Below are 24,246 nucleotides of genomic sequence, written 5' to 3'. Positions count from 1 at the left end.
AATTCATATTATTGAGTTTAATACTGAAATGTTGTAATGCTATATTCTTCGTACGTTAATATGTAATTTTTTCGCGTCAGTTTACTTTTATCTTCGTTATGGTTGTTAGTGTTTCAGTGTTAGATAGTCTCAATAATGTATCAGAGACTTTAAGCAAAGAAGAAAATAACTAAGGAACTACTGTAAATGAACAACAGTACTGTTATAGAAACTTTGAGTAAATTAATACTGAATAAGTGTAGGGATTATTTACGGTTTCTTACTTGAAGGAGTAAAAATATCCGCCTTTTCAATCGGGTCAAACTGACAAATAAGATAACGGTAAAGAAAGACTTCCGGGAAGACGGTGAAATCAGCACAATGAATGAGCTCGGTTTTAACGCGATGTTAAAAATAATTAATAATTGCAACATGGATGCAACAGTGTAATGTTTACATCATAACACTGAAAAATCGAAGGACGAGACCAGGAAGTAGACCTTGTGCGTCATATGCCTTTCTGCAAGTCGTGTACCTCGTAAAACTTCGGTTGCTAACAGCCGGAACTCTGTGCTGCAATTATCCACCGTATAAAACGATAATTACAATAGCCACTTAAACTTTATCGATTTCAGACGAGAACGCCGTTCTTTGACTCCATCTTCCAACGACCATATTTTTTTTCTTCAGGAACTCTCCAGTGTTTGAAAGGCACTTTTCCTCTCCCAGGAGACATGGGGTGATATCAAAGTTTCTGAAAGTATTAAAAAGCGGATGACGCTCTCTTCCAAAACAACTACAAGTTACAGGGAAATGAAAAAATGGAAGAAAAGAAGTGAAGGCGAGAGGCGAAAAGGGAAGAAAAATGTAAAATGGACCATGCACTTGACGTCCCTTTTTTTATATTTCTTTCCATTTTTTATTACTTCACATTAAGTTACTCGATGTAGAATGGTTCATTACTGAATAATGTCTTTCGAAATATGCTAACGTCGAAGAGTTTTCCCGGAGGAAGTAAGGAAGAATGTTTCGGCGAGGAGAGTTAGCGAATCGTCGGATGAGAGAATGATTCTTAGCGAAAGAAGTTGTCGCAAAAGAACCATTCAGCAAATGTTACTTTATCCACCTCTTTGCATTACTTAAAAAGAAAGAATATATTTCCAGATCAAAAATATTAGCATTTTAAATAGGTATTTTTATCGCTGTGTATAGTTTTAAAAAAGTGGGGCAAAGGAAAAAAAGTGCCATCTGTTTAAGTACCTTATTTTGTGTGCGATTTATTTTAAGCACCTGTACAGTCTTAGAAAAAAATACCTGGGCCACGGGACGTAGAATTTCGTAACGTCTTAAAGCCTGTTGTTTATGCAACCCAAATAACAAAATATTCGCTTAAGTTTGCCTGGTGATTCTGAGTTTTCGGGAAGGATTGAGCTTTGATAGCATGAGTCACATGACTCGTGCCCCAGCCACAACAAACAGCTGGGTGCTACGATGCCTCCAGAAGAAAATTTCAGGAACTGGTTTCTTGACAAGAGCTACTCGTAAGGAAATACTATTCTTTCAAGTGATATTAGAGTCATCGTCAAGAAGGTTCGCTGAAATGATGGTTCTCATCACAGACCACATGCCACACGTTAATTGTTTAAGTCCAGTTCACGCACTGGACCTACAGATTAAAATGGGATCCGAACCAAATGCCTCTCTATTTGGTATTGAATTCGGAAGCCTTTCATTACATGGCGAAGACGTTACCACTACGACATCAGAGAGGCAATGGAACCCCTTGAGAAATAGATAAGCGAAAATTGCTACGTGACAAACCATATTTGCCCGTAAATTTTAAAAATAAGACAATATTTTGTACTGACAGCTTCGAACCGTGGGAGAGGCATATATTTTTTTGTACCATCGTCCATTTCACGAGTTTATAATTCTTCCTCACCGACACAAGTAACGCGAGTGGTAGAAGAAAAGCGAAGTAAAATAACTGAAACAGAAATAAAAGGAAAAAGCGAAATAAATTTTATTCATAATATTCTGCAGTCACTTGAGTTGTATTCACGGGATGCTATCTTTAAAGAAAGCCGTGGTCTCTTCCTTGTCTTTTTCGCTTCCTTTGTGCTCTTGCTTCCCCCGTCACGATTGGTCTAAAACTAATTAATGCGACGTTAATTAAACAATCCAAACAACGAAACAATGCACAATCAACTGCACAAAACAACATTCCAAATGTTTTCTAATCGGAAAACAATTGAGATGCTGTAAAATGACTTAAGATGCAGTAATAAAGTGGGAATTCGGTACCGTATAGAATTAAATCGGTAGAGATGTTCGATTTGATTGGATGTTTGTTATTTAGATTTGCTATTCTTTCACTTTTGGCAAATAGCGACGATGAAGATGAGTGATGCTATGATGAAATTGATGAAGGGACACTTACCAAGGACACCCACGCCCAAGTCGAGATTCTAACCAGGGACCCATGGCATCGTAGCGCGCTGTGCTAACCACTCCTCCATGGAGTGGACATTATACCATATTTTGTGTGCTCAATTGGGATCAATCAATGGAATGAATAGGCATATTATATGATTAATAAATTCATATCATAATACCACGTCATATTATTCGGCACGAAGTAACATCAGAGACATTCAATCTTGCATTTTTGCCTTTCAACTAATTCTTTGAATTCAGGTTAATCACAACAATAAGATAAATTATGAAGCAAATGATAGTGTATGTGGGATATTATTACGAATTACCTGACAGAAACAACATTAAGCAGGCTCGGCGGTCAAGCTCATTAAGTGATTGACATTCGATATCGTCGCAAAAGTTCCCGGGTTTGAGTACCGTCCTTGTCGGGGGTATTTGATTATTTCGTCATCAATTTCATGTAATGGTCACTCGTCCTTATCGTCGCGATCATCGAACAGGGAATAAAAATTATAAAAATAAATACGATGGAAGAGTACTTATTTCATCTCTCACGAAATCTCCTACAAAACCGGAATATATAAAATACATGTGTATTCATTCACATACATTTTCGATTTCTATATTTAACTAATCGAGACCGAGAACGGGAGAGCAATTTTCAATTCGACAAACCGAGAGACGGAGAAACTGTAAAGTCTCGTTTCTTCTTGGCACCTCCGTAATCGATTTGTTCTGTTTGTCATTGGCTTTGTATTGACAATTATTGTCATTATTCTTCCCCTGCAAGTAAACCATAACGATGAATTATGATGAAATGAAGCAGATAAAAGGGCAAGAACAAGAAAGTCATGCCTGTTCTAGACTCCAACCCAGAACCTTATGTAACGAGATTTGAAATTCTGGAGAAGGCGTCCGTGTTTCGCTTGGTTTTCTCTTTCCTCTACTTCTCTTATATTATCATACATGTATAATAAAAATGGATCTGATACGATATGTTGCAATTCATAATTGTGCTGGTTAGATGCTACAGATGTGAACTCCAACCTGCAATATATTATTCCCTTTTGTTTCGTATCTGGTTGAACATGAAATTTTCTTGCACTGTGACAATTTCTTTCTTAGATTTGGTTTGGTGCACAGATATGCTAATCTGGACTCGACCTTTAGTTTAAAGTGGGATACTAACCACTATGTGCATCCACCGTGTATCAAACCCAGGATCCACTGATTACAAGGCGACGACGTTATCACTACGCCATCGAGGAGGACCCATGACAAAATGTTATTCACTCGATCTCTACCATAATTTATTTCAGCATTTACATTTTCGTTTTCTTATTCTTTTTTCCTTTTGTTAACTACTCTTATACAACTCTTTTTGCGTCTTCGAATTTCTTCTTGTTTCAGGAAAAAATAATACATGCAGGCTGTATAAAAATCCCCCGTTCAAATAGATAAAACGTTCACTATCGAGAACTAATTTACGTAACCATTAGGAAGGAAACTATTGAAATGTTAACTGATATAACTGCAGATGAAACAATACTTACAGCCACTAACGAAATATCTATTCTTGTGTAGCCTCACAGACAACAAGTATATGGTGAGTCATTCACTCTTGCTGACTACGGGCGAAGGTCACTGAACCAAAGGGTGGTGGCAAGCAAGCAGGCTTCTGCTTTACCAAAGACGAGGTCACGTGTTCCAGTTATCAATGGCGTACGAAATAAGGAGGAACACAGCTATCTGACGTATGTTTTGGTCCCGTCATTGCACGCAGAACACTTTATCGTCGTGGCCTTGAAGTTCCCTCAGGGCACTCCTACGTAAAGGCTTCTCAGCTAGAAGGATATCTTCCCCATTGAGTGGAGGAAAAGTGGGTGCATATAGAGGTCCTTCAACTTTCGTATTCTTTTTCATTTCAGAACCCGTGCTGTATCGTCGACTTAATCCAATCTATCCGATGTGGGTTTTAGGTTCTGTTTCTGTTCGGTTATTTCACGTTGTCTTCCTCCTTATGTTATTCGCGACGAAGGTTCTGGATTCGATAATCTGGACAATAACGGGATTGGGTTGGTTGCTTGATTTGGTGTCTTAAGTCCACTTTATGTCCTGTTAAGCTAATCGTGAATGGACCTACAGTTTAAAGGGGGATCCGAACCACTATGTTCCTCCACCGAGTATCGAACCCGGGATCCCTTAATTGCAAGGCGCCCACGATCCCACTGCGCCATCGGGGATTGTGTTCGAAACGAATGAATCAAATTTGAGTGATATGATATGCAACCATTGGAAGACTATTGAAAGAAAAGCTATGGGAACCTGCCAGTTTTTCTACTGCAGACAGGAAACCATAAACATGGAAGAGAAGCTTATATTCTATGAAACCTGACGCTATGTGCTCGAATACTTGCTAAATATAATCCATAGATGCATAGCAACGTTAAACAACCTCTTATATGATACATATATGTTTAAAAAGGTCGAAATACAAAGATTGTGTGCGCCTCACTGATGACGTAGTGGTAAGGCCTTGTAATCAAGGGGTCTGGGGTACGATACCAGGTGATCGCACATAGTGGTTCGGATCCCACTTTAAACTGTATGCACTTCAGATTAGTCTATCTGTGCCGTTGACTCAGTCAGTAACGCGTCTGACTACCATGCTATAGGCCCCGGGTTCGATTCCCGGCCGGTTCAAGCCCGGGAACTTTTCTATCGTTGGAAGCGGCCCCAGCGCCCACCCAGCGTCGAATGACATGGATACCTGGGGGAAACCCTGGGGGTAAAAGCGGTCAGGGGCGTGATGCTGATCACATCACCCCCACTCAAGAACGAATCAAGAAAGTGTGGGGCGGCGTGATGCTGATCACATCACCCCCACTCACGAACGAATCAAGAAAGTGTGGGGCGTTACCCCCACACCCCCTATACGCCTTCATGGCGTAGCGCCAAGCACAGGTAAGAACTTTATTATTATTTTTTTTTTTTTTTTGCATAAAGTGGACTTACAAGAAAATTTAAATTTGCGATAAAGATTATGATAAGGTATTAAAGAATTGGGTCTAACACATTTTTTTATTGTTTACCAATGACATTGTTAACTAATATTCTTAATTTCAGTTTCAAGATGAAATCGGCTACGAAATAAAAGGAGTGGGTTCATATTTCTGTTACGAAATTCCACTTTTGTAGTAGACCTGTGCCACACTAAGATGTGACAATAAACAAATCTGAGACACTTTCAAAGTATTAAATTGATATCTACGTATTTGGGAAAAATCTTTCAATATAATACTTTTTTTGGACGCGTCAAATCATAGTATTTAATTCCTGTTTTAGCAGCTTTAAGAAACCTGATTTGGGGGGGGGGGGTTACAAATGCCCTTTCTGCTCCCGTCAAGTTACGCCTATGACAAACAGGAATTCAAAGTAAAAGACTGTCCTGACTAAATCGGGAGACACGTCTGATAGATTTACAATTGGGTAAATCATAATTAAGCGTGTAGTTGAAAACAACCTATTTTCATATATTGCATGCAGCTCTACTTTTTCTGCAATGTGGATCAAGAACTGGGGACGTGGAGAAGCACAACACACCACGTAACCAATAGTCACGTGACCCTCTTTGCTTTCCTGTCATGTTGACCTTCGCGTGGAACACATTTCTCGGTGTTAAGACAGGCAAAATCACCCGATCATCGAAGGGTGCAATATGTGTTGCCTACCCTCCTGCATTACTTGCTCCTATTAAAGCCTTATGGGGAAGAACTTTTTTCCATGACTGTACACTGTTAGATGGCACAGTAAAATTTGTAATATTCTACCGTTAAATTTACCAACCTTCTCGTCTGTTTGCAAAACGAGACGCAAGCGTTTCTATATCAATTTGAACATTGTATCATACCTGAAAATAGATAATGATTATAATTGCAGATGAGTGCACCTTAAACATACATATTTTAAACTGAAGCATTAAAATTACATTATTAACTATGTACTGGCAGTCAATATTTTAAATACGGTCACGGAAATTTTCACGGTAGTTTGATGACAGCGGAAATTTACCGCCTTAGAGCATAAATTTAACGTTACTTTAATACAACAAATGTTACTCAAGATTTTAATAGTGTAGAGAAGCTTCAACCTGTTAATATTCTGTTTCGTATGTAACATAGTAATCAACGATAAAAATACCATATTAAACATTGAAGATTACCACAGCATGTATGTATGTAAATATGTATGTACAGTGCGTAAGATATGTGCGTAAATAACCGAGACGATACTGGACGAGAATGCCGGCATCTGCGCCATGTCACGCGCTATCTCGACTTTATATACATACATACAATATAATATGCATCCACCAATTCGCCAGCCTCCTAGAGGACTGTATCCCATTGTTTCGTAGTGTTTTTTCTTTCACGATTTTTTTTTCATTAATTCATCACCGATCCTCATCGCTACGATTATACTGCAAAGTCAGGAATGCAACGTAAAATAACCAAATTACAAATCAAATTGTGCATGCGTGCTCAATGCAAAAAACTTCGCAAGAAAGGGGGGGGAAGCTGTGTAAAATGATAGGTGAACGTTTTGCTTGAGAGTTGTAGGGTACCTGTCTTGATGAAAGCACTATTGTGTGAATATTTGAAATTGTACATTGCTGATAAGCAGATGTATGTTAATTTTGTTTTCTTCTGATAGACTTTACTTAAGACTTTACTTACATACTTAAATGAGCCTGTCTTATTGATTGGAGACTTTTGAATGCTATTTGTGCGAAGAACTACTGGCAGTAAGTAGTATTGTTTAATATTTGTTGCTGTAAAAGAGGCTGCTTGGTTTACAGATTTTTGGAAGTGAGTAACTGAAAGTTTATGGATTTTTTTTTTGGAAAACGTTCGATCCCTGAAAAGTCAGAATAACAATTGTCATTCTTGGAAGTATTAAGCTGCATGTTTTATGAAACGTCTATCGTACTAGTTTACGATCTGCTATTCAACCTTCAGTATATTTAGAGTCTGTTTCAAGTTTTCTTGTCAGTTTGTGGGTTTAAATGAGAATAGAACAAGGTACTTTTTACTATTTGCATGATAGAAATAAATAATGAATAATAAAATGAAATATATAACTCACCTACAAAGTTAATTCTTACATTTGAAGAAATTACGTCACGCAAAACACGCAACATTAACATTTTACTTGTACATATATAATTTTACAATTTTAGTAATTTTCGTAATTAGTGTTGAACCTTAAAATACTATTTTCCTTACCTGAAAAAAAGTAACTGTTGCTTGCAACTGCATCACAGGTAACTTGGTACTCCCAAAAACTGCGTTTGATCCAGAGATACATTACAAAGTAGAACAGACTGTTTTAGTGGATACGAGAAAATTTTGTCGCGCCTGAACTCTAAGGCATTCAAGTGGAAGTAATTGCTTTGTTTGCCATTCCCTTGTTGCCACTTGTCTAAGCGAGCAGCCTGCAAATCTGATTGGCGACAATTTCCCGCCTCGTGCTACTTTCTTCCCTCAGGCAGTGTCAACCCATTTCCTTGCACTTTGCGTACAGAAAGATATGTCGGCAGTCAGAGAAACTGAAAGCGGGATGCCGACGCCGTCCCCAAGGATGTGGCCCAAAAGAAATGGGAGGAACACTCGAGAATAGAAAAGTAATATTCAAAGCTTAAGGAAGTCCTTTAGGACAAGGGATCTGCCTGTAACATAGAGCTTAGTATTGGACGATTGGAACTTTGCAAGAAATGCCGTCAAGAAAAGTAAAGAGAAAAAGCTTTCCCTCGAAAATATATATATATATAACGTTAGCGTTCAAGGTTTTTCTTTTCAGTTACCGAAAAAAGAAAATATAATCTGATGGATATAAATTTTATCCCCTCAGTATTATTTTTTCGAAACTTATAACTGCACATAATGGGTGCAAATATGATAAAATTGGACGAGAAATTTTACTGTAGTCCTTGGAATGTCACATAATCAATAGCGGAGCAGCAAAATAACTGCATGATATTAACGGTATTCGGTGAATTCTTTATTGATTTTTTTCCCGACCCACGAACTACAAGAACCTATCAATTAAGAATCTGTTATCTATAGCCCAGTTTACCAAGCTAGTTATAACAATTTTTTTTAATGATGATACGAAACGCCTGAAGAAATTCCATTTGGGTACTGATATATAAAACCTTCTTCTTACAAAATAGTTTCCATACCTGGCAGTCTTAATAGTTATAAAACAAAATTAGTGTCAAAGTGCTTTTACAAGGTTCAGCTGCTTTCTTTCTTCATTCAGATGCGTTCTTTGTAACACATTTTTATCTCTATTCAATGTAATCAATGTTTAAGAGTGCCATGTATATTCGCGTTCGTTCTTTGAATCTGATATAAAGTTAATTGTGTACATTGTGTACATATTGTTATGTATATGAAATGTCATATTGACAAGGGGATCTTTCTTACGAAATCACAACTGCATTTGTTGTAAATAAATGAAACAATTGATTTCCTTCCAATAAATAAGCAATATCTGATATTGCGTGCATTGCAGCTTGAATGAGGCAAATCATAATTTTATATGTTCAATGTGCTTAAAACCATTATTGATCGTAAGGTTACCGACTGAATTAATCAACGTGATGGTGCCGTACAAATGCTTAACTTCCCACTTTCCTCCCGTTTGTAAAAAAATATAAAACGAGGAAAAAAGTAGGAACAAAGAGATCCATCCCATCAGTGCAATTTGTCAGATCGTGGCTTGTTAATTACTCAAAACTGCACACGATTCTCTCATTCTTTGTGTAAGGTCGTAGTTTGAGGTGGGCTTGGCGGTTTTCATCAGTATGTCACAGTATTTCGCGATGGCAAATTTACTGAACATGAAAATGAACAAAAGCAAGATGTAAAAGGGTATTCATAAAGCTTTGTTTCGTGTATGTATGTATATATTGAAACTCATCATCAAATCATCGGCATCCCAGCAAAAGGACTTTGAATTAAAAGGCACAGGATTTCAACTTAATTGGAATCTCGTCCTGGCAGATAACGTGTCGATGACATCGCTTCATACATTCGCGAGGAGAAAGCTTTTTGTGGATTACGACTGTGTAAACAAGTCGCATGTTTCTGTTGTCGGGACGGGAAAGTTTTAGAAAATCATTGGGAAATGGATACAACAATGGTTTGAACCGAAGTAGAGTTCATAATTATTTTCTGGTAAAAGTCTAGAAATGGGAATCTTTCCTAAATGGGCTTCCCCAGGGAAATGGTCCCAAAATTGGTACGGAATAAAGTTAATATAACAGTAGTCAATAGACGTCAACTGTGAAATGTTACTGCTGTGTTATTACCTACTATTATTATGGTTATTATTTATACGGGGAGTGGAAAATATAGTCATTTAGACGGCGTGAACGTTGTGCCTACTTACATTTGTGGATTTATTTCCTTGAAATGACTATCATACGAATTAAACCTATAGTACGTATTCAGTTCTCAAACTTTTAGAGCACGTACCCATTTCGTATCAATAGAAAGGCTGACACACGGGGAGAACTTGCTTCCCCAGTAAGCACCTGCTTCAGTCTTCCCATTTTGATGTGAGCCACCTACGCCGTGGAGTGGTTAGCACAGCGTGCTATGACTCCATGGGTTCCGGGTTCGAATCCAGAACTCGGCATGGGTGTACTTTGAGAGTGTGTCTTCATCAAATGCATCATATCCTCACTCATCTTCACCTTCGCAATTTGCCAAAGTGGCAGAAAAGCGAAGTAAATTCATCCAAATCAAATCAAACCATTTTGATGTGCATAAGACATAACACGTTTTCAGAAATCGAACATCTGCGTATATTGCTGTCATGGATGTGTGTCACCAGGTTTAAGGAAATGATATATCTATGAGAAATCGCTAGGTTAGAGACTGTGCCAGGGAGGACTCGGTTCATGCCACAATGGAGTACATGCTCACTTCTTGAGCACCTACCTCGCTACCATTGAACACCTGCAGGCGAGCACCTACTCACTTTCATTAATGCTACCCATTGTTAAGATAATGCTGATATTTACCTCAACAGGTACCATTTTCAGTCTGTGACGGACTTCTTGACACATACATAGCGTACTGCAAAGTCAGGGTCTGTACTTCAAATCCTGTGTAAGGGGAGAGTGTTCAGAGCCCACGAGATTGAGGGATGGAACATACTCTGTGAAACACTCTTTCCTACTTACAGTAATTAAAATATACTAAAGACAATAGATGCCACTGATACTTTGTTTTATCCTGATTGGTCGTAGCATAAAGTGGATTTGAAATAAACTGTAGTTCTGCCTTAGCAAAGGACTCACAGTTAAATAACTAGAAAAAGTGATGAGAAGAGCTGAACGAAAAGGAACATTGGCCTTCAAGAAATTGTCGCACCACGAATATAGTTTATTACTTAGTTCCTTTAAACGTAAGATGACTTCACTGTGGGCATAGGAAGCCACTGTCCTTAAGCACCATTTCCCTAATTCATCATATATACCCGTCTCTCTTTTTTGTGGACTTCATTCAATCTGGTATCTTTTGACTTGTATCATTTATAACCACACTTCAGAAAAACACTCACTTGTTTGGATTCTGCAGAATGGAAGACTAATCACACAACACTGATTATATTCCTCGTGAGAAGATTGCAACTGTTACTGCACTTTCGTTCTGCAAATCACCATCATTATTTTGATTGTGAACATGAACCAGAGGTCGAAATTTTTACTTGTTTAGTAGTCTGTCTGAAGAGATTCCACACGGTTTCCCCCTTCAGGTTAAAAAATAGTTCATAGAGGTGGTCGGTCTCCCCTTCTGACTGGAAAGCCAGACTAAGGAGAAGGAAGCAACGGACGGGCTTCTATGGGGATCTCGTGTTTTCCCTCTTCTAGTTGCTTGAAGAAAGCTTAATCATATCCATGAATGGACAGTGTGCGATCAAGGATAGATTGAAGAGTTTAGTGCGGATGTTTACTTTTAATATTAATGTTTGTTGAGCTACTGCTGCTTGAATGAACTAATTTGCCATTCCACTACCCTCTCGTGCGTTTCTTTTCAAATTTGAGGATAAAATGAGATGTTTGCTTAACAAGTATGGCGGAACGTGCTCCCTGGCACGAATCAGAATTCTGCAATCAACAACTCTTTGCTTTGCTCCCATTCGACCCGGGGCATGTAGGTAAATAAACAAACACGGCGTGGCAAGATGAGTCCGATCGGTCATTTTGCGTGTTCCTTCACTTGAAGACTCGTGTGTGTATACCCTACCACTCACCCCCATCCTTGTAGAATCCAATGCATGCTATAATTGAATGAACTCTCGCCTTGATGTTTGGGGAAGAGCAGCATATGGATGTCAAGCTAATCATAACAAATCGCGCAGCAAAGGGCTCATTACCATTGCGTAAACATGTTCCTAGCAGCGTGGAAGAAACACACCGTAAACATTTACACAGACGGAGGTCAAGCATGGACCAAAGAGGGGTCGAAATAATTTCAGAAGGAATGAATGCTGATGACCAGGAAACCAGGAATCTTCACGTATACTTTTTAAATTGTAACTTGTCAGTCTCTCTCGTAGGGTAGTTGCGAAAGGCACCACGGAGCCAGAGACCTTAAGTTCGAGTCTTAGACAAGACCTATTTGTGCCATCGGCTGTTTCATCATTTATCCCTGTTGTCATTATTAACCTAGAGAGGTAGAAAAACGACGTGAAATGATTTAAATTCAAATGGAAATTAAATTTCGACTTTGGTTCTTCTCGTTTTTGCCATTTTTGTCAGGATTTAAAAAAATAATACATGTTGGTAAATTTGTACTTTTTTTTATAATAAAGTGGCGTATCTTTGTAATTTAAGGTTAAATTACAAGAAAAAAGTGGAAAGAAGAAATTAACTAAGTATAGTATGTAGTACAACTCTGCTCAAACAATTTCCTTTAACGTGCACTCTTCATTTGATTGGGTAACAAAACTACGATAAGCCTATTTTACAAACATTATATTAAGACAGTATCTGGATCATTAGACAAGTATACAATGGAGTTTTGCTGCTGTTGTCTCAGAGGTAATTAACTACATTGAACACATGCTACATGCACAAGCACAAGCACAAGATTTATAGGTAGTAGCTTCTTTTCTTCGAGTGACTATTTTTATCTTCCATTGTCAAATCTCTGTATGCAGTGGTAGCTTCGTCGCCTTTCAATCAAGGGGTCCCGGGTTCGATTCCCGGTGAAGGCACATAGTGGTTCTGATCTCACTTTAAACTGTAGGTCCAGTCCCGATTAGCTTTCCTGTGCCAAAAGTTCTGTATCGTTGTTGACAAAGGGAAAATGTAATGAGTCCCCTAAGACAAAATAGTTTTGATATTTTGCATAGATGCATTATTGTTGGGTTTTCCTTACATAGTTTTTTTTTCTTACTTTGTTCATCTTTTTTTTCAGTTACACAAAATTAAATTTCCGTGTTTCATAAAAGAATGTGACATGAGTTTTTCAATCAATGACGATAAATTAGACATCCTGAATTTTGCGCCAGCATCGTCGTTAATTGGACACGGAACTGGCTTTTTAGCGACGAGAATAAATCGATGGGAAATAATGCATGCTAATAGAAATCGAGGCAACCAAGTGAAGCCTGAAATTGTCATACGTTCTCATCGCTTTCACCAAATGACATCGAAAAAACGATGCATATACCTGAAAGAACGAAATCAAAAGGTTGTCACTTTCTACAGACACAAATTACATGATTTTGACTTACATAGCGCAAATTTTGACTTTATCGCAACAAAATGAAAATTTTGAACGGGATGTAATACTGAAGTCAGTTTTAAGTAATGACACGTGGTAGTTTTCTTAATTTAAGAACACCTGGTTGGAGCTCCTGTGAATATAACAATTACAACACTTGTGATTAAGAATTTATTTGCGAGAACCTAACTTTCAGATGGCTCATCTTCAGAATACTGAATAGAAGTGAGTCAGCCAGCCACCCGATGAGTAGTTACAGCTGCGTAGACAGACGTATGCTCTGATGGATCCAATTCGACGCGTGGTAGAAGTCTTGTCCGTAATGGCACTGGCTAACTTCGCATCGAATGTATGGTAAAAGTCTGGTCAAACCAATGAGAAATTCAGTAAAAGCGAAAAACCAAAGGTGATATATACCTCTTTGTAACTGAACGGTTTATTCATGATGAATCACTTGGATTTTTAACCACTGTACTTGCTTTTTTATGCATATTTTATTCATATATATTTTATATAGCCTGATGTTTCAGGGACTCTTTCCATCTCCGCCTTCGTCTTACTTGTAATAAATTGCAGGCAACTGTTCTTCTTGATGACTGTTTCTATCGAGGTGGAATCAGTTCAGAGAGGCTGAAGATAATGTTTTTATTTATTTTGTTGCCTTGTTAATTTAACTATTTAGTGTCCTGTCGACACATAGATACATTTTTATAATAGAGTATATTTATGTTTCATATATTTAAGTGGTTCTTGATCGAATGCATAATATACCTCATTATAATAATATTTTAGATGAATTGAAAATCTTTCTATGGCATGTTGCGAAAGCCTGAATTTGTTCAGAGTTGTGGAACTTGGGCATTGTCTGTGTGCGTTGTGTGAGGCATGCATTGCAATTTTAGTTGGGGAGTTCCGAATTTGTTATTTTTAAACTTTTACACTTGAAGTAAAATTTTAAAATTTTGGTGAAAATGCGATATTTTTTCTTAAACATAATCGGAACGGGGTCTATAGATTCATGTGTGATTCGAATCGAAGAATCATTACCTGGTGTCACAGCGTGGGCTTTATAGCCGCGACTAAAGACGAGCAACATCATCTTGGCAACATGACTCTAAAGCGACATAGCAGTGATTTATGTTAGATACATTATGCGAAGCTAAATGAAATATTGCATATTGAATAAGAGAGCCAATTATTTACGAAATTCTTGCGGACACGAGTTCTTCATTGAAGAAACCAGGCTCCATATATGGGCAGTGGGATCATCTCTTCACCAAGGGCGTCGGCCCTCGCAGCCTTTGCCTCCTCTATTAGCCACTTGTTTTTCTCCACTCTAGCTACTGGTTTGCTGCTTTGTAGGCTTTTGCCTTTTTAAAGCTGCTGTCCATTAAGAAAGGCTGGTCGGCATTATTTTCTTTTTCTAACAAGAGGAGAGAAATTAAAAACAACTGCCTATTGACAGATACCCGATGCATGACTTATGTTGAAAGCCAAGAGACGGGGTTCTCTCTTTGCACCAGTCGTGGTTAACGAGCTGGTAGCGATAGAAGGTACATCCATGGGACAAGTCTCTATCGTCTTTTCTCATCAGGACAGGTGGTACAAGAAGAGAGGGCTAGAAATGGAATGCAATTTTCTTGTTTTAGCTACCGTACACGCTACTGAAATATGGTGATTTCATTCGGGGGAAATGGCAAAGTGCTGAAACAGGACGTGACCAATGATAAAAATAGATCATCTGTCGAATCAAGTTCCTTCTTTTTTACTGTTTTGATCGTAATTCAATGTTTCACATTTTTTCCCCTTTTTCGAAACCGGTTACAGCTCAATTCAGCAAGTGACAGAGCATCTGCTCTGAAAGGCCTCTTTCAGGAAAGCCAGATAGATTAATGGAAATTGTGCGACAGAATCTACTTTTGTGGCGTGATACTTCAGATAAATTGCTCTAGAAATAAGTGCTGTTGTCTTTCTGCAGTGCTTTCTGAACAATAACTATAGCTTATTCGTTTCAAGCATATCGTCACGTCTTACTCTCTTTCATTTATTCGTTTTTTACGATCCCTTTGAACAATAGGCGGCGACTCGAGATATTTGAAGACGTGTCAACACGTAAAACACAATTAAGAGGCTAGTTCTGTGTCTGCATTGTGTACACTGAATGTTTTAATTATTTTATGATCATGTGAATGTTATTGCTGTAGAATTTAGCTTGCATGTTCAGACCTGTACATATTTCCAGCTTGACAGGCAGGTTCTTAAAAATCACCTGACGCACATCTGTTGTGTTTAGTCTACGAATGATGCAATTCATGTGCTGTGGTTCATTAAGCGGTACCAACGACTTTGTTCGTGAGTGGAGCATGTTGACACGTATGTGCTCTCTAATAAATAAGACGTTAGGATTAATAAATGCATTTACGACGAATCTACGTAAGTTTAATAACAATATGGACATAAAAAGTGATGTATCGAAACACCCATCGGGAATTTGTTAAGAGCCAAAAACAACAACACGGTTAGGGTTCGCAAGATTTGAGCTTTGTTCTACATCTATTTTTGAAAGTTGCATGCTGTATTTATTCATGTTGAGCAATTTGTATGTCTGCCTGATGGTTTGTGTCTGGTCAGACATTGCAAAAAGTATGGTGGACTCGAATAAATACTTAATCGTTTCTTACATTAATACCTTTTTCAGTATAAAAATATCAAGAAAGGAAATTGATTAAACGTGTCACAGCTGAAATCTTCAAGACTTGCCTCAGAAGATTGCACATGGATTGAAATGTTTAGATTCATACTTTTCAGCATCTCTAGAAAAACCACTAGCAATGAAGTTTGATTTTTATTTAATATTTCTATCAATTCATTATGCCATTTATATGATAAACAACAACTTATTATTGTACGAGTGAAAATAAATAAAAATAAACATTTAGATAAATATTTGTAAAACGCAAAGACGCAAACAAAGTATGTAAGAACCGTATAATTGAATAATAGAAAATAAATAAAATAAACATTTTTAAACTAAAAGATACGAATATATTATGTAACAACAACACATTATTGTATGAGTGCAAAGAAATGAAAGAAACAAACATTAGTAAACATTTGTAAACTCAAAGATACAAATAAAGTATGCAAGAACCTTCTTATTTTACAAGCGAAAATAAATAAATGTCATACATATATTTAAAATCAAAGATACCTATATATTGTAAGAACAATAACTAATCATTGTATGTAGGGGTTCCGGGTTCGATACCCGGTGGAGGCACATAGTGGTTCGGATCCCACTTTAAACTGTAGGTCTAGTCCCGATTAGCCTTACCGTGCATAAAGTGGGCTTAAAACACTAAATCGATCAATAATCATTGTATGAGTTAAAATAAAATAAAGAAAGAAAAATAAACATTTGTATATTCAAAGACACAGAAAAAAAATGACGCGCCCGCCGATGGGATAAGAAACTGTAACCGTAATATGTCTGTTCTGCTCTTGTGTCCCCAAGATATTGATATCTTAGTCCAATCGTTCACTTTTAAACACGATTTTTTCTACAGTAGCCTTTCAAAATTGCCAGAGCTTTCTGCGCTTTGTTTAAGAACAAGAGAATATTGTGTACTACGGTAAGATATATATTTTTTTAAATAATGCTAATATAGTCTACATTTTAAATTTAGAGCGTTATTAACTTAAATACTTTTCTTGTACTTATTATGACTATTACACTTTTGTCATGGTTCCAGGGTGGGAACTTGAAATGATCAATACTCTGTCCCAGGTATCTCTGAAGCATGGTCGCGTATAGCGTCAGAGAAGTGGGGGAAATCGAGTGGGCAGAGCCCCCCCCACCTTCACACAATACCGTTCCCTTTCACGTGTTCATTGGTGGAGCCCTCTCGCGTCACTACTTGCGCAGAGACATGTTTTTGTTCGCCTGTTCCAGAGATAGCTCGGACAGAGTGTACACGTACAAAAATAACCGTCATTGTGCCAGGTGGTGTCTCTATCTGTGTCCTATTACCAAACTCGGGACACTTCATTGATTGACAATTATAATTGTATCATCCATTAAAATAGTCCAAACTATACCAGCGGTAACGTCACTACAATTTTACGAAAATGTTTCGTTTATTGACATGGTACTACATCTTATGGACTTCCTGACGATTAAAGAATAAACGGCTGAATAAAGAAAGGATCGAAAACTGTTGAACTCCTTGTTACATGGGCTATCATAGCATTACTTTCGAGAATTTAATGCGGAAAACATGCAACTCCAGATAAAATGGATGATTTGGAATAGGTATTCTTGTTCTAACCCTCTAATGGCCTAAAGGCTTTCTGCGGATGTAAAAGTAATTTTACATATTGACAAGAACTGTGGCCCAAAGCTATGTGCAATATGTTTTTCTTTCTTTCTTTTTGTGAATGATGAAGAGAAGAATGCAGTAAATAGCATTGCTTAGTTTCCCAGTTGGGGAAGCAAATGGGCGAGTGCATTTGTTTCATACAAAAGATTTACTTGCCGACTCACAAGCAACAATAATCAGACATTGTTTATGTTCTTCTTCAATGCTGCATTCATCGTTCTTCCATTTCCACATTTCCTAACGTTCAAAATCTCATCATGTAGCTGTTATTTATTTGACTGCATATCTTTTGTTATGGACATACATGTAATTAACTAATGTTTTTGAAAAGCAAATTCTACAACACCCAAAGAGACCTATATTATACAGTGGCATATTTAAGGGGCTCTCTTCCTATTCTGGTTATTTTACGTTAATTTTCTACTTCTCGGGTAAATCGCTACGATGAGGATGAATGATGAAATAGATGATGGGACAAACTCAATACTCTCCCAATACCTTGAAATGAGTTCAAACCTAGGACTTCTGGCCTCGCAGCGCATGATGTTGACCACTGAGCCATGGAAGCTGGCAAGGGGCTGTTGAGGTAAAGTGGATATCTTAGTTACACATTAGTATTTTGTAATGTACTATCTTCATGCAGCTGCATAAATGTACGTACAAATGCAAGGAAACTGTGAATTGTGTGAGCTCCAGACACAAACTGTCCTAGCAAGACACAATCTTGCCCCTCCTCCTCCACCTGGAAAGGAAAGTGTAGATATATTTCAGTTTCTTTTTGTATATATTTACATGAGGTGAGTTTGGAAAGCAGGAAGATCTCTGAATATGTGGTAGTTTATTTTCAAGCTACTTGAGCTATTATTTTGTGTCCTCGCCGTACAATACGGTGAAAACTAAAATGCAGTGTTATGTAATTGCATGGTATTTATAGAACGTGAGTCAAGAATGGTTGAAATTTACTGTAAACGGTATCCCTCAGAAAGATGTGGGCATTGTTCATGATATCTTAAGTATTTAACTTATTATTTAATATTATGGACTTGAGTACATATTTACGTTGGATAAAGTATATTGGTTACCCCTAAAACCCTCTGTTACTTCTGTCATCTATTGCGTGATCATTATCATCCTTGAATGCCTTCAGCTTTCATATGACAAATTATTAATGCTCTTAATTACCTTTATAGAATTTTAACAGTAATTTCCCGGAACCACTGACTTCCTCAGGATTATATTCATGTCGGTAGAATTATTCGTTGTTATTTACAGTATTCGGTAATGCGAAATGATGATCAATGAAAATGCGAAAGAAAATACAAGTCGCTCGGTGATAAGAACTATAGAAAATTTGGGATAGCACATTCCATATTCACACTAAACCTTCTGTATGTAATTCTTAGTATTGTACCCATATACTAGTGAGTAATTGTGGTGAGTGAATCGTACGTCCGCGTTAATGTAGCCAGTTGCTTTTGCAATGTACGGAGCGGTTCATAAATTACTGCTTCAATCAAAATATTTCTCCAACATGCGAAAGATCCGGATATCCCAGGAGGTTTATCTCCAGAGTATTTTATGTTTCGAACGGAGGCTTGAAGTAGATTGGATGGAAACCTCGTCGCATTCGTGCAGGGTTTCGACCTTCTATTGGCTTGGCGTGGAGGAACAAGGATCAGGTATGGCACATCCTTTGGGAAATATTTTCCAGGAACCTGTCGTTTCAGTCTTGACCATTTCGTAAAATTTAAGAGCAGTCTCCAGGCAGACGTTTCTTATTTTTCAGAACTAGAGATTTACTTTCGTATTTACCATAAAATGAGACTTTGTTGTAAATAACAACTAAAGCATTCAATAAGGTCCAGCCCAATAGTGTAGTATATTCCTATAGGACACCGTCGTCTTGTAATAATAAGTCCCTGATTCGATTCCCTGTGGAGATAAACTGTACACTTTCTAAGCACCACTTTAATCTATAGTCGATGAGACTATATGACTTCAATGTGAGATCAGGTTTATATTATCATATAAATGATAAAACGTTAACAATATTTGATGCGAGAAACACTTATAAACACTTCTCTTTGAATAATAGTTTTTACTTGAATATTATGTTGTAAACTTTATGTTGTGGTGAATTTAACATGTTAAAAAAATTGTAGAAACTTATTTTTAACACATCCCTAAACACACACACACGCACGCATACACACGCACATTATATATATTGTGTGTGTGTGCGTGTGCATATATATTATATATATATATATATATATATATATATATATATATATATATATATATATATACACATACATGTGTGTGTTTACTAGCATATTATGGATTGTTTGCAAATTGTTCGTGTGGGAAAATGTATAATTAAAACATTCTGGTCGTAAAAAACAATGTAAACCAACCTATTTGGGTTATGAACCTTAGTACTATGCGAGCCACGCAGCAGTGGTCCAGTCGATGTGGATTCTGAGTGCCACAGAAGAGATCCAGTTTCGATTCTCGGGGTGAGTTATCCCAGATATTGGAATTTTTCCGACCATGTTACTACATATAGCGGTTCTGGGGCTCATCCAGTGTCTAATCAATGAGTAAAGGCGACCGGAGCTTGGTGTTGATCACGTTACCTTCACTGTAACCGAGATCTAGAGTCTTCTTATACTTTGTAATGACCTTTTCCGTTCACTCTACGTTATTTTCTGATTAACAAACAGATCCAATGTTTTTTTATTGTGTAACCATCTATGTATATAAACAATAGCTGTGCGATATAGAATTGATTGTTAGGTACAATAATATTTTATAATTACACCATGATAATTTCCACTTTCTTTCTTTTAGGTGAGTACGCAATGGAGATAAGATTACTACTCTTTCTTGTGCAGAACGTTAGGTAAGATCGCTAATTTTATAGTAGCTAACGCCATACCAAACAAACACGATACAATTGTAGGATGACCGTAGCTTAAGTAGTGTGTGAATGCTTTATTTAACTTTATTTTATGTGTGATTTAATATCCTAAAGAAGAAAGTGAGTATCCGCATAGAGTAGATTGAATGTTATATTTGATGTAGTTAAGTACCTATTTGCCGTTGCTTTATTCAATAATGTATACGTTGCAAAGTATAAGCATTTCTGTAGGGCAACGTACAATTATACAGAATTCAAGTCGGGGTTGTGAACGATTCCTATATTCCTCAATATTTCCAGTTGTTCGTTGTATAAAGCTAGCCTACAATTGGTACCGGAAAAGTTGCTTCGGCAATTCTGGTGCGGAAAGACGAGAATTCAGACAAAAACGAAACTGGATGAAGAGGGGAAACGATCCGTGGAAGGAGGAGAATGAGTGGTGTAATAACCCATTGGCAGTGTTCAACTACCATTTCCCATTCAAATAGAACTATCCAGGATCATTTGCACACTACTTTCCCAAGATTTGTCCCGTTCTTTCCAAACTCCTCTGCCAACTACATTACTGCTACTTTTTTCCCTTACTGGAAGCACTTAAAGGGGACCCAATATACCGCGCTTTCTAAATAGAACATCTTGTACCTTACTTCCCTTTGTGCTGCTGTTCGATTTTGATCAGTGGAATATATTTATTTGTTGTTGGCTTTCAAAACCAGAAAACCAAAACTCTATTGAAAATTAAAATTTGCTCTTTCGTTTCTTACATTACCTAGCTGTTAACTTGCTTAGTAGGAATGTACATGTACCACAAACAGAGTCAGATTTAGGCCCAGGGGCTGAGGACGAACGAATGTGGGGCTGCAAAAATACTCTATTTTGATGCGATCCCGACACTTGCTTTCGCTTATTTTATTTTCACTTCAAACTTCAAGCTATTTTCGTTAATAGTTGTAGCGACAGTGTGAACATAACTCTCATTTTGGCCTCATAGAAAAATTATTATGTTGTACCGGAGATTTTTGCTCAGTATGTGTACCGGATATCAGTTTTTGAAAAAGCTACATTTCATAAAACCTGATTTTGTTCCAGTTTCAAATATTTTTTTTCTGTTTAGCTACAGATCGTTATACTACACTTGTTTAGAATTTTATTCAGCCGTGTGTTTTCCTTCCCTTGTTTCTATTTTGGGGATCCTAAAAATGCGTTTTAGAAAGGCCTCAGTGACAGAAAAAAATGTTATCTCTGGTTTCCAACCATCAGTAAATTGTGGGTTGCATAAAAATTTCCTTCCACCCTATCAGTCGTTCCATCTCCAAGTCCCAGTAAAGTGTATGGTACAAATTAGCTATGTTAATAAGTAAATCAAATGCCCAGAACAGGGCTCGAATCTGAAACCTTCGACATGCAGGATTGTGTCGGGCAAGGAGGCGGCTACCAGATATGTGTAAATCATCCCACACAACTGTTTCATTGTTCACCATCTTGAACCATCACTCACGACCTATCCGATTCTGTCCCAAGGCTCTAGTAGATATCCCAAACCTAACAATTTCCACTTTGAGCTCAGAATGTCAGCATTAGGAAAATGACTGAGCACTAGCACTGAAATCAATGTGCTATAGAATAGTGAAAAAAACGTTAGAATCCTAACACTCCACTTTCTTACACTTCACTAAGTGTAATAATATAAAATTGCAAAGCTTTTTTATTTCTAATTTGACTCGTGTGGAAATAATCTATCAAATTGGGTATTTTGTCTGCAGTGACTTGTGTTTATATAAAATTATTTGGCTTCATGAGAAACAAAATTCAATAGTCTGTATTTACGCTTACGCAATCATTGATATAGAAAAACTTATATTTGCAGATATAATTACACATTTACATCTAGAACGAGAAAAAAGCTGGAAAATACCAAATCAGTAACGAAAGTATAAATGATGTTTATCGTCAAATAGAAATTTGAATCATACACATGAAGTTCACTTTTATTTACCAGGTGCATTACGTACTGAATTGTCCAGAATTGAAGCCACCCACAATACACTTTGTTGGGAACAAAAATACGCAATTGGTCAAAATGTCGGTAAAAAGAACTGGCGATGCGCACGGAATGACTGACGAATATGCGCTCAGAGCAGACCAAATAGTTAATTATTGAGAAGGACGAAACCACCGGCGAAACGTACTTGGAACACGCATGGAATAAATGACGAATATCTGCACTCAGTGCAGACCATGCAGTTAATTATTAAGAAGATGGAGACCATAATGCTGCCGTCTTTGCTAGGGAAAGGTAGACCCTTAATTCGTAACGCTACGACCTTCCTTTTGTGATGCTGCGCGGAAGATAATGACTAGAGATTTAGCTTAGCGAAGGCATCTGATAGTTTCTCTACGCACACCTTTAACAGGTTCCCTGACAAGTCTAGCGGCTTTGTAACAGATTTTAACTTCTTCGCTACCGTATTCCTGCCTCCGGCCATTAACAGACTTCAGGGTATCCCAATAGATGAGCACGACGTGGGCTCGATCATGTCAGGAGAATGCCGCTCCTGCAATACTTACAAGACAGAGAGTATTAAATTGGTCTTACATATTCAATAGTTCTCTGAGCATAGGAACTACCGTGAAAAATCTGCCGCGGCGGCAGGAAAATGCATCTTCATAATTATTCGCATCAATTACATGCAAAGAAGATGAAGAAGAGAGAGCAGAAGGGAAGTCATATGGACTTTCGAAAATTATATGTTGCTGTTAATTACTTGTCTACCTTAATAATGCAACAATAACGCCACAATCCATAATGGAAATATTATTATGCTGTTAAAAGAGACGGTATAAATCATAGGAACTTACTGAGAGTCATTAGAGAAAGAGCGAAGGTGGGGAGTCTGGATCTCAGGTCAACCTTGGTGTGGATCCTGACTTGAGTCCGAAGGTCTGGACTTGATTTATTCCCCTCAACTCCTCCTCTCGTGAAAGCAACCCACGAGATCCATCACTTGGCCGTCTTGGGTAGGACAGTGTCAAGGTAAAAATCTTGTTTTCCGTGTTTTAGCACCATTTTCCAGAAGGCTTCCATGCATCTACTTCTGTTAAATGGTCCGTCACCCAAAGTTGAGAATTTCAGGTCTTCACGGCAGAAAAAAAATGAAGGAAGAAAAGGAGAACCTTTCCCAACGAAGAACTTTATTTGTTGAAGTACAAAAAAGAAATCGTTACTCTCAATACTGGACATTGTTAAGGTACTTTCTAGTACTTGCTCTCCTCTAATAGTGCTAGACACTGAGCTAGAAAAGGCTGCTGGGATTTTGCGATTTAAATTCGACTAGTTTGTGATTTTCGAGATCCTTTCTCCACTTTAGTTTAGCTATTATATTCATGTCAATAGATAGATAATACAGAAACTATACAAAATATTTTCTCACATTGCCAAAGTATGTAAAAAAATAAAAATAAAGTTTTTCCCAAGACTTGTCTCGGCTTTATAAAGCCTACGGTGCGTATGTGTTTTTCATATTGCTATTCTATGTACCTATTGTAAGTTAATCACTGCAATAAGATAATGAACGTGTTTCTGGATTGTTGGAACCATACACGTGAAATATATATCATTACTGATGACCAACAATTAGCTTAATTTTTTCGTGGCCGTGTCCACTTCCCGCAGAAAAGTGCCATGTGCAAAATTATCATAGTGACTTGTCAGAAAATACAA

The 24,246-nt window shown here is 37.5% G+C and overlaps 1 protein-coding gene across 1 annotated transcript in view; it reads left to right on the top strand.

Moving 5' to 3' along the window:
• Positions 1-24,246, top strand: part of olf413 (DBH like monooxygenase olf413) — a 540,455-nt gene that overhangs the window by 219,296 nt on the left and 296,913 nt on the right. The gene's annotated exons all lie outside the window — the stretch shown is intronic.

The sequence above is a fragment of the Lepisma saccharinum genome, chromosome 2 (genome assembly GCF_977018435.1).
Source record: "Lepisma saccharinum chromosome 2, izLepSacc3.1, whole genome shotgun sequence".
In the NCBI taxonomy this organism is placed as follows: domain Eukaryota; kingdom Metazoa; phylum Arthropoda; class Insecta; order Zygentoma; family Lepismatidae; genus Lepisma; species Lepisma saccharinum.
The sequence above is the reverse complement of the archived record's forward strand: the minus strand, read 5'-3'. Positions and strand labels throughout refer to the sequence as shown.